The following is a 12,008-nucleotide window of genomic DNA, read 5'->3' on the forward strand; positions in this document are numbered from 1 at the left end:
ATTACAGTATCAGCCTGTTCCTCTGGGTGTACAGCAGACCCCCCTGATAATATGGGGTGCCCCCCACTCTTATGACCGCTGAATTGCTCCTCTGGTAATGTCTTCATACTGGGGCATACACCACTGGCATCTTCTGCCATCACAAGGGTTAACCCTGTGCAGCTCGCTCCCTCCCCGCCCCCCAGCATCCCCTCCGCTGCGCGTCCACGTGTCGGAGCCCCCTCTATCTGCACGTCCTCGCCAGCCGGGTGCGCGCCCTTTATGACAGGTCGCAGCGCGCTCTCGCCCGTCCTAGAGGAAACAATGGCAGCGCCGGGCACCGCATGACGATAGTGAGAGGAAGGCACTGCCAGGAGGATGCCCGGTCCAGCTCGTCAGGAGCAGTGAGCGGCCGCCCGCCTGCCCGGTGTCTCCTGCCCACCAGCCCTCCTCCTCCAGGGTGATGCACAAAGGCTGTACGCGCTGGGGAGGATGCAGCATCTTGCAGGAGGAGCAGAGACAGGGAGGAGCATCCACCTGCTGCAACCGGGGCTGCCAGCCTGTGTGCCACAGTGACTGCTGCAGAGGGGTGGGGGGCACGCACTGAGCCGGCCGGGGGGCACTCACAGGTGACACAGGGGGCTCTGCCTGCTCCGCGCATCACTGGGACCTCGCTGCACCAGGACAGGCAGCCATCCTCCATGTAACAGCCGGAGGGGACACAGCCAGAAGAGAGGGCACACCACCCTGTGCCAGGCATGTGCCGCTGCCTGCTTGTAGGTAAGTGCTGGGGATAGTGATGTCAGCTGTGTGCCATGCTGTGTGCGAGGCCTGTGCTACCATGAGAGGTGGGCAGGCCCCATGTATGCACAACATAGCCCTCTGTACCCTGTGATCACTATTGGCATTGTCTGATACATGGGTACAGCCTGGTGTGGCTAGAAATGCCCCCTGCCAAGCAGCAGCCCCATTACATTGTCACCAGCCTGATCTCTCTATTATGGGATGTACTGTAACTTATAGTCCATTTGGTGCAGTTGTTCCTGAATCCAGGGCACAGTATGCCAGCATCAGGGCTGCCATGCGCCTCCTATGCGGCCGACCAATGGCAAGGGCCATGCTCACATTTCCTAAAAAGCCCTCTCTCCGGAGCGCTGCACCCCCTGCTCCTGTGCTCAGCCTGACATTTACTTTATCCGCCTGACATTCTCCTTCTGTTGGTGACTTTCCTAGGGAACATCCAGGCTTATTTGCAGATGTGCAGAGGGTGGAGAGACACTGTAATCATTGCTGTGAGCATGCATAATTCACCATCATGTGGACCATCTCTACGGAATAACCTATCCAGAGATAATGAGGGGACGCCGCCACTTCACTCCATAATTACAGCTCGTGGCCGTAGTAATGTCCATTATTCAGGTCTTATATTGACTTGTACAGCTCTTTGCCCACTTGACCTACCTACTTGGCCTAGCATCCCTATCATTTGTTGGGGTGATGGAAAGGTGCCCACTTCAACACATTTCTTGCAAAGTTTATCTGCTATAAAGTCACTGATGTGTGGCATGTTCTGTAGCTATTCCAGAAAGTCCCTGGTACCCTGGCATCCGATGCCAGTACTTTATACATGCTTGTGTATAGTATTAATAACATTATTTTCTACACAGTTACCAATGACTATGGACCATATAAGGACTACTTTGCTGTACATTGTAAAATATAATAAATTATGAGTAGAAGGCTATATAAAGCACGTAATAATATAGTACACACCAGGGCAAGGTAGTGGCATTACAGATGTAGATGTCAGGGGCTTGGAAGTTTTATAGATACCAATAGAAAGTTAGAGACCGGCAGCAAATTTCCAGGCACAATGGCTCCCGGTCTCCAGAGATCTGTCCAGCTGCTGTCTGTATACAGTACTGGCTCTTTAAACCCTTTATCAGCTTTGCAACATATGTTTTGTTTTTTTATTGACGTTGTATTTGTATCATTGTTATGTATTTAATATTTATTGTTTAATATTGAGAATATGTACTATAATGGCTTACGTGCAGTCATTTCTACTGGTATAATGATACAGTATGTAGATTTTGGGGGCCCACATCAGACCCCTGGGCCATTATGTAAGCAGCTGATCGCAGCGGCCTCTTGATAGATTGAGCGGCATGGAAGGCGTGCAGTCATGCTCAGCAGATTTCATGCAGAACATGGTCATGTTTACTAGAGGCCTGATGGGTACATCAAGCAGAGGATGATTGAGCGCAGAGGTTTGCTAAACAGCATCACACAACACCCATCTTACAACTCTCATTTTGTGCATAATGTGTTGCTCTTAGCGCTTGTGATATCCAAGCGGTAATGTGTGATACAAGTGGATTTTGTCTTTGCCAAAGGCCATTGCTGTTCCCTCTCCTTCCTTCCACGTTCTGATGTCTCCCTTTCTTTATGTGCTCTGCCTACAATTTGTCGTAATGAATTTCTCTGGAGCGGTTACAACCATGCAGTGATTTACTGGGCAAAAAATGATATTTCACAAGTAAAAATAATGCCAAAATAGAAACATGGAGTGGCTATCATTTACATATTAACGAGGTAGCTGGCAAATAGTCGCCTATGTGAATGACTGCTTGGAAAGAATACCAAAAAAAAATTGGTTGCTAATACAATTAACCATCTGTGTCAAGAGTAATGTAAATCTCCAGCGGGAACATTCAGTTACAGTGTCAGATTCCTTGCGACTCTGGATATCAAGCTTAACCCTTTTCATGTTGTGGCGTTTTATCTGGAAAATCATACAAATATTATCTGTGATAAGCTATGAAATCATAGCTAGCACTTACCATATGGTTTTACCTGCCCTTTGGCTATGTAGCAGTGCCAGGTGTGCCAGGTATAGCAGAGGTGAGATGATTGTAATATTTCTTTGAGGTTTTATATAGGACTTCAAGTTAGCCAACATCTAATCTCAGAGTGATCTTTCCTAAGTAATATTGCACTGTCAAAGAGGTAGATTTAGGAATAAGCTCTTCTTCATCTGCTTTTTCTAAAGGTGAGACAGGTTGTGGTGATGATAAAGGACACATCAATGTGATAACGTGCCAAGTTTCCTGCAGTCTCTGCATTTTCTTGTTCTCTGTGTGCCCAGTGGGCATGTGGCAGACTGTTTGTCATGGTCATTGCCCCCTTCAGCTTTAAACCAGATGTACACAGTTCTGACTGATCCACAAGTCTGAAGTGAGAGAAGTCCTTGTGTAAATCGCTTTATAAATGCTTACACTCCAAAACCCAGTTGTGATTTGTTTACTGTGGTCGATCCATGGACAAGTGGTATAAACAATGCGGAAGAGAATGGCTGAATTAAAGGAGACCGCGTGATTACCCCAATGTATAATTGTGTGTGTTATAATGAATTGTCATCTGACTTCACCCCAGCTTTCATTTCCCATAGTATTGTATTAGTATTACAGTATGGTTTTCATTTATTTGTAATATTCTGTTTTGTGCTCTTAGTATTTTTTATGTATCTTTAGTGAGCAGAGTTAATTGCTGTAATTTACATAGATTACTATACTTGTACATAATATACTTACATACATAACATCAATCGTACAATGGTCACCCAGGAATCAATGCCTTATAATATTACAATAAACATAATTGAAATGTATGATGGCGCAGATGATTGAAAGAAGCAACTGCATTGGATGCCTTCCAAGAGTCCAGTTGTCACGCACACGAGTGGTGCATGTGGATCATGGACCCACTGTGCCACGGGGCCGGGCTTACCTAGGAGGTGCGTAGCTAAGCGGCTAGCTGGTGTTCACTCTAGATCCTGATGGTGGAGTCAGGTATGAGCTGCAGGTAGCTGCCAGGTACTACTCCTAAGCAGTCCCCGGTACTGCAGCTGCCGACCCCAGGGGTCAGGTATGCTGATACGGACTGGACTCGGAGTCACAAACTAGGCTGGATTCGGAACCTGTTCAGACAGGTGCAGCCTCACAGGGTCAGATACCACCGGAGTGGCTTCATGGTTCAGATACCACTGGAGTGGCTTCAGAGTCCGCCAGAGCTTCTTCAGGGTTCATATACAGCCAGAGCTGCTTCAGAGTTCAGATATTGCTGGAGCGGCTTCAGGGTTCAGATACCGCCGACGTGGCTTTCAGGGTTCAGATACCGCCGGAGCGCCTTCGGGGTTCAGGTACCGCCAGAGCGGCTTCGGGGTTCAGGTACCGCCAGAGCGGCTTTGGGGTTCAGGTACTGCCAGAGTGGTTTCAGAGTTCAGATACCACCAGGTTGTCTTCAGGGTTCAGATACCGCCGGAGCGGCTTCAGGGTTCAGGTAGCACCAGAGTGGCTTCAGAGTTCAGATACCGCCAGAGCGGCTTCAGGGTTTAGATACCGCTGGTGCAGCTTCAGGGTTCAGGCACTGTCGGTGCAGCTTCAGGGTAACGTACACACTATTCAGGAATAGGTTCAGGATAACAAACTAACTAAACAAGATTAGGATGGGGGACCTGGCAACATACAGTTGCACACACAAGAAATATAAGTACAGGAGTTGCTCAGGCACCTCCCTACTGGGGAGGATGCCTTTTATACAAAATGCCTCCCAGCTATTGGCTGGGGGAAACTTCAAGGTGCGTGCAGTGGTCCTTTAAAAACAGGAGAGCACACGCTCGCATTAGGCTCTACCGGGAAGCCTATGTGGCGTGCTCAGGAAGGAGGAGACATGCCAGGAAACGGAGAGGTAATTCACTGTCAAATCCAATTGGAGTAATCAAAAACCTAACTTTTAATATTTATTTTAAAATACGAATATATAAATATACAATGCAAAATAGCTTCAAAAATACAAAAATTCTCCCAGTACAAGGGTTAAGACCTACCAATATTACTAAATAAAGTATCAATGTGCGTATATACATTAATTTAAATGTTACATGTTACGGGGAGGTAACCATGCAGCTGGGGCAGTGAGTATGTGAGCGCCCCTGCCTGGAGGGTGAAGGGGAACCATGCAGGGATGCTGGCATTGGTGTTATACCAATCATTTTACATTGTGAGTAAGAACTGCGCTACCCCATCCCAAAGCGGAAAACATGACATATTACGGTTTGTGCAGACGCAGTGGCTTCCTGGACCTTCTTTTTCATTTATATTTAAGGTAGTTCATAATTTCACCACAAATCCATTACCGAGGTGAATGCAGCAGAATTAGTCCTCAGATGAAGGATGAATGATCACTATATTGATTGTACTGGCAATGTCTTAGACTGCTAATGCCAGACAGATCTTGGAGGTGACATGAAATCTATGGCATACACAATATTGGCACAGTATCAAGTTCTTGTGTCTCATGACTTAAGGATATGTCCATTTTTGAACACTATTTTAGAGTATATGTAGATATCATCATGTAGTGTAGCCCAGAGCTGAATTTACCATTCTGCAAACTCCCAAGAGGACACATTTCATTATGCCTTGGTGGGTTGCCATCTATACAGAACTAATTTTGGTGATTTGTATTTGTACCATTTACTGTATGATTGAAAGAGCGCGCACCGCAGATTTTTATGAGTGAACCTCTTGTAATATACATGCAGGATGTACATATCCTAAGCCTTCCAGAATATAATGCAACAATGAGTTTTGCATTCTAGAAGTGCAATTAAAGGGGTTGTCCGGTCAGCAGAATAGATCATCAATATCTGATTGGTGGGGGTCTGAGACATGCACCCCTATCTATCAGATGTTATAAGGTCCAGCAGCAGCTGGATGTAAACATATGGAATAGAGCTGCACTGCATAGCTCCATAAATGTATTGTGGCCCCTGGCGGTTATTCCAGAATCTGGAATTGGATGCACCAAATTCATTAAGAGTCATGCGCCACTGCCAGAAATGTGAAGTGTGGAGTTAGCGAACACTTCTGCCATAATTTACACCACTTTTGTACCATGAATTGTGATGAATTTGTCTTGCTTGCAAGGCCATGCCTCATCCTTCCCCAGCATTGCTCGCTTTTCAAGAAGGTGGCGTTGTTGGCCAGGATTGGTGTAAAAGTGCCAAAAGTTGCAAATTTTTGTGCAGCTTTCAGTTGTGCAAAAATAGTGGCATTTCAAGCAACTTTACACCAGAATTCTGGAGAAAACCCCTTTATGAATTGGGGCTATAGAGTTTACATCTGACCACCGCTGGAACTGATAACAGATGATTTGGTCAGGGTGCCGATTATCAGACCCCCACCGATGTGAAATTGAGGATTCTTCTAAGCTTTCATCATGAACATCTGGTGACCAGACAGCTTTTTTTAAACGACAAACTGTTGACTAGATGCACTTATTATGTAATTTAGTATAAGTATAGGAAAGTTGATAAAACATACTTAAAACCGAAACCCCTGCCACTCCAGTGCTGCCTCTTCGCTGCTCCCTGAAGTTTTTTGTTGACAGGGCTGCAATGGTGACACCCCATGTACAACACTTGAATACTACAGCCAATCACTGGCCTCAATAATAAGGTTGAGCTGTAAGGCACGAGACTGTCGAGGTCAGTGATTGGTTGCTGTGGTCATTTGCTGTAGATGGGGCGTCACTGCTGCTGGGAGTGGCTGGAGTGCGGTGATGAGCTGCAGGAGTTCTGATAGCTAAGTATTGATTATTATATTATTTTAAAACAAAGCGCTGTGGAATATGCTGGCGCTATATAAATAAAGATTATTATTGTTTCTTGAAAACTGGCAAGCCCTTTATGTACTTTCTTCTGAAAAAGTTTTTCACTACTTTTAGAGGATATTGAGATATTGTCCATCATGTAGTACACTGTATGAGGTTTGTTGACATAACGTTTTATGATTATTATTATTATTATTATTTTGTCATTCCTTGCTTTATGTTGCAATAAGACAGAAAGGATATGGTTGTTTCCATCTACTGACAAGTCTTTAAAGGGGTTATCCAGGACTATTACATTTTTTCACTACGGGATGAAGAATTAACAAGCAGGGACCAGTAGTTGCTGACTATCTGCCTGTTGTGCGCAGCACAGACCTCTCCTGCCACGATTCAGAGGCTTCGCTGATGTCCCGTGGACAGATCAGTGGCTTCTCATCCGCTGATTGACATCTGGCTGCCTAACTGAGTGGAGCCTTCTGTCAACCAGCATGACGTCGGCAGTCATGCCCCATCGACAGAGCAGCCCAGAAGAAGAAAAGCCGCTCTGTATAAATGGAGCAACTGAATCGCTAGCAGGAACGGTCAGTGACCACTCTGAGGTGACGTCAGGTTGCACAGCCAGGTACTTACCTCTGTTAGCAATTACCTGCCGGTTTTAGACCCATAGAAAAATAAAATATCCTGGACCACCCCTTTAAGACATCGGTTTCTGAGTACCATGTTTCTTCAACTAAGCTTGGACAAGACAGGATCAACGATGTGTCCTCAAAGCACTTTCGTTGAAATAATTTGGACCATGAAGCCCGACACTGATTTCAGTGGGGAACTGTGACCCATTAATTCCAGTATTTGGTGGGAGTCCAAGTGCACGGTCTTCCAGAATACCTCCCCAACCTGTCCAGAGGATCTCTACAATATAATGCTTTTATTTCCAGCAGGATCCAAACCCTCAATAAAATAAGTATGTTGATTAGTTAGAGGCATTTTCAAAGACAGATATATGTGGAGCTTTAAATGTATATGGAAAACCAATAGGGACTGCTGCGCAGAACATTCTGCAGGCATTATGTGTGACCTTTCTTCCTAGGAGCTGGATGATGTTCCATAGGCAATGTTTTTCCATATGAAATACAAAATATTTGTTAAGGAAATGTCAGTTTTGTTATGCGGCTCTCTTATTATTGTTATTTACTAACTAATAAGCAGTGAGGAATACTCCACCCTAGGATTTCACAGTTTTCTGAATAGGGATTTATTGACCACTTTCAGCACAAGTCTCTTCAGGCACCACTTTACTATCTCTTTCCGTGTGTCCTGTTGGATGAAACCTCCCATTTGGTTTACAAGTATGAAAACAGATTAGTAACTATTCATAGACAGCCTTACTTGATGCATTGAATACGAGATGTCAGGCCATGTGAGGGCTCTGAAGGCATTATTCCGAGGGGTACAAACAACTTGCTAGGTGTCTAGTAATTGTATTCTCAAGACATTTCTCCTGCTGATAATGTACTTAACACATTTCGGTGAAAGCGTGTGCAGCTCTGTGCTGCTTTACACCGTTATACAGAAGCGTCATCCTGAAAATCCAGATCTTGTGTCAGAAAAACAATATCATTCCTATAATGTATTGTACACAAGTCCTGTAGTTATTACACACTGCATACATAGTCTCATGGATATATCATATGAACCTGTGTCTAGCCCTGAAACTATCAAATATCTTGTAAACCATTGTCTCATTTACCATTGCGTGCCCATGAAATAGTTGAAGGGGTGGTCCGAAACAAACATTTACTTAAATTCTGATTGTTTGTCAATTTAATATAATAATATAATATTTTTTTCTAATATACTTTACAAACTACCTTTCATTCCCTCACTACTCTGTCTAATTGCTTTTAACCTACTTCTTGTTTGAAGACGTTTCATAAAGAGTCACCAGTGCATGCTGGGGCACTAAAACAAGATGTCATCACAGGGGGAAGTCCGCAGCTCCTGCCCCCACCTTGAAATGAAGCGTCATCAGTGATGCACATTTCAGGGGCAGGACTAGTCCCTGCTCTATTGATCATGTGTTGGTTGTCAATTCCGATGTATGCTCAGTAGGATCTTGTCACTGTACAATATTCTTTTTAATGCATAGTGACAGTGCACTCCCTCACCGATGAGAAGTGATGAGCCGGCAAGAGAGCGCACTGTCAGTGCACATTGTAAGGAGACAGCCCAACAAGCAGAGACCAGCGCCAACCCCGGAGACACTTAGTTTCAGGATGGGAGCATAGATTGCGGCAGTGACCGCGGTCTCTGTCCCCTTATGACATCTCTTGTGAGTATCCCAGCATCCACTGGGGGTTCTCAAATGAAGCGTCAAACAGGATGTAGGTAAAAAAAAAAAAATAAAACAGAGTAGTGAGAGAACAATAGGGTATTTTTAATGAAAGTATATTAGAAAAGAGTTTAGATTATTACATTAAATAGACAGACATTTAGGATTAAATAACTTCGTTTAAGACCACACCCTTAAACACGTGATGAAATGGGTTGAATAAATAGGTAGTAAAATGTCATTCACAATTTTGGTAAAAATGTACCCTAGTGATAGAAGACCAACCTTAAAGGGATTGTTGATATTTGAAAAAAAAAAATCAAATATCCTAAGACCTCATAGACGTCAGTGATTTTTGTGGTACTAGCGTCATCAGTGTTTTGGATCAGAATTTCATCAGTGTTTGTTTCATCAATGATTTTTTTGTATGGACTACTACCAAGTTAGTCATGGGCTGCTACACGGACTGCGCACAGTTGGTAAAGTGTGTAATCAGTGAGTTTCATGCATTTCAAAACTCAATAGTGCCATTTTTTGGGCAAAAGCCATAAAGTTTGCTCTTACTTTTGATATAAGATCACATATATTTCTAAAGAATAGATCTTTTCACACGTCCAGAACTGGTGAAAACCGGTTGCCTTGTAGCCAGCAATCTTTCCAACATAATGAAGTGGACAGATAGTTGTTACACTTGTTTATATTCCCTGGTGTGAGATAGTAACATATGAACTTTATTAATAGTAGTTACATGATTATAACAGCAGGTGTTTTAACTGGACTGTCTGATAGAACGATACCATCATACCTGAGTAAAATCACTTTTCAAGTCTTTTTCACATGCCAGCATGTAAGGTAACTCACAGTTACTGAGCTCCTTATAGACCATTGAAAGACCACTTTATATAAGCTGGGGCAGGTGGGTTATCAAACATCTTGAGGATAAATGCTGGATTCTTGTAAATGAGTTATTTTTGGAATGATATTATATTTCATGACATGGAATATAATCAGTGTAATAAAGTCCGTTGCTTGTTTACCGTATCTACTTTGCAATTCTTGTTGAGTGCAGAATGTTGCCCTACGTACCACATAATCCATTACCAGGACTCCTGCTTTATGCCAAAAAGCTGATGGCCAATTCTACTTCTGCATCTTTAGATATACATTTTTAAAATCCCTTTTATGGATTAATGATATCATCAATCCATTATTTCTCTTTCTTTAAATGGGTTGTCTCAATGTCAGAGGTTAAAAAATTGCAAATTGCTTGCAAAAGCAAGCAACTTTGGAGTTTTAATCTTATGAAAAATCCTCTCCATGCACGAGATCCGAGGGATTTTTAACTTTGTTTAATGCTCATTGTCTAGGTTACCAGCCACCAGAAGCATGGCAGCACAAGGGCAGTGCTTACAAGCGCTTTTTAATAGCTCTTGTAAGCATTGTTGTAAGGCTGGCTGGAACACATGTTCTGGCCAGATTTAATGTTCCTCCACTCCTCCGATACTGCTGCAACATCAGTGAGTGCTTAGTTCAGACTAGCAGTGCAAACATGCTGCTGATCTGAACTGTCAAATCTCCAGGAGCTGCCAAGCAAACAGGAAGCTGAGACATCGGAACGGTGCATTTCTGGAGATAAAACTTAAAAAAAACAACTTTAATTATCTACTTGTATATTTTAATTGTGGACATCACTCAACTGATTCCATGGAAAGTCAAGAAGATCAATAACTGGATCAGGGACCATCCCTTAGGCAGGGGAGCTTCTTCTAGTTGAACCAAAAAGTTAAGTCTCTTCCTGCCCCCTTGCTTTGACCTTTGCAGTTATAGACTACTGGGTCCAATAGGCCAATCCCACCAGAATATTCTTTGCATTGCTGGCCTTTCCCTTTCGTTCGTCCCATACTACATAACCCGTATCTGAAGATGGTTGTTACATTTACCGTCTTTGAGAACTTTAGGAATTATCTATATGCATATATTCATTTTGGAAGAGTGCACATTTTAATAGTGTTAATCTTGAAGACCTATTTTTAGTTTTCATTCTTTTAATAATAAATTATTTTTACAAGGTCACTTAAAAGCCTATTTAGCTTATTTTAATGGTCTAGTTGGGTCCTAAAGTCTACAGTATTTTGTCCTTCCCTGATATACGGTATGTCCATATAATTATCACAAGTCCGTGGTCTGCCCCTAATTATCATGGGCATAAAAGACATTTAGATTAAATGGGGTTAATATTCAGTAAGCTCTGGAATCTTTTGCTGCAGATTATCTTGCTTTACTTATATGTTCAACCCATTAAAAGGTATTACAACCTCCAAAGTACAGTTTGACATTGCTAATGGAGTTTGGCTGCTAAGTAGTCTCTGGAGTCCTGTTTCAGTTAACTGTATTCTATGTCCTTGCAACAATAGCAAAATAACACTGTGATGGGGTTTAGATTGAGAAAGGCAGCTGTGTGGTTTCTCTCTTTGTTTATACCTAAGATTTCCCTTTAGGATCAATAAAAAAAAAAGTCTGGTGTTGTGTTAGAGTTCTGAGACAAACCCTGTCTGGATATACAGAATAGCGCACCTCATGCCCTACACTGTAGGTCACTGCTGAAATTGCAGCACACATAGACATATACACATTCAAATATGTTATTTCTGAATCAATTCATAAAAATCCGTCTAATAGCATGTAATGGGCTCCAGATCTGCCGTCTACTACTATACCCATTATTGAGTCAGGGTTACCAGAGGACCCTTGGTTACTTGGGAGCAGTTTCGTCATGTGTAGAAGAGTATAATAAATAGTCGATAGTCTGAAATTTTACAAACATTGAAGCAGATTTAATTAACAGTAAAGCAAGGAGATGACATGTAGTAAAAGGGAAAAAGAACATTAGTTGACAAATATAAATTAATTAATATTCCTCTGATTTCTTTTAATAATCAGATCTGGTAACATATAATTGTAATATAATAACTATATTGGTCCAATGATACAATTTTTACCAAAAAGTTTTATCTACTATGGCATC

At 42.7% G+C, this 12,008-nt stretch overlaps 1 protein-coding gene across 3 annotated transcripts in view; it reads left to right on the forward strand.

Moving 5' to 3' along the window:
* The first annotated feature begins 214 nt into the window (after positions 1-214).
* Positions 215-12,008, forward strand: part of NEXMIF (neurite extension and migration factor) — a 527,702-nt gene continuing 515,908 nt past the window's right edge. For 2 of the 3 annotated variants that reach the window (XM_073641021.1, XM_073641022.1), the window contains exon 1: positions 217-759. The gene's annotated coding sequence lies outside the window, so the exon portion shown is untranslated. Of the gene's footprint in view, positions 760-12,008 lie in introns of all 3 variants that reach the window. The other variant, XR_012247462.1, reaches the window with a different exon arrangement.

Source organism: Phyllobates terribilis, unplaced genomic scaffold, assembly GCF_046119375.1.
Source record: "Phyllobates terribilis strain yellow unplaced genomic scaffold, ASM4611937v1 Scaffold_7__3_contigs__length_470593459, whole genome shotgun sequence".
NCBI classification, from domain to species: domain Eukaryota; kingdom Metazoa; phylum Chordata; class Amphibia; order Anura; family Dendrobatidae; genus Phyllobates; species Phyllobates terribilis.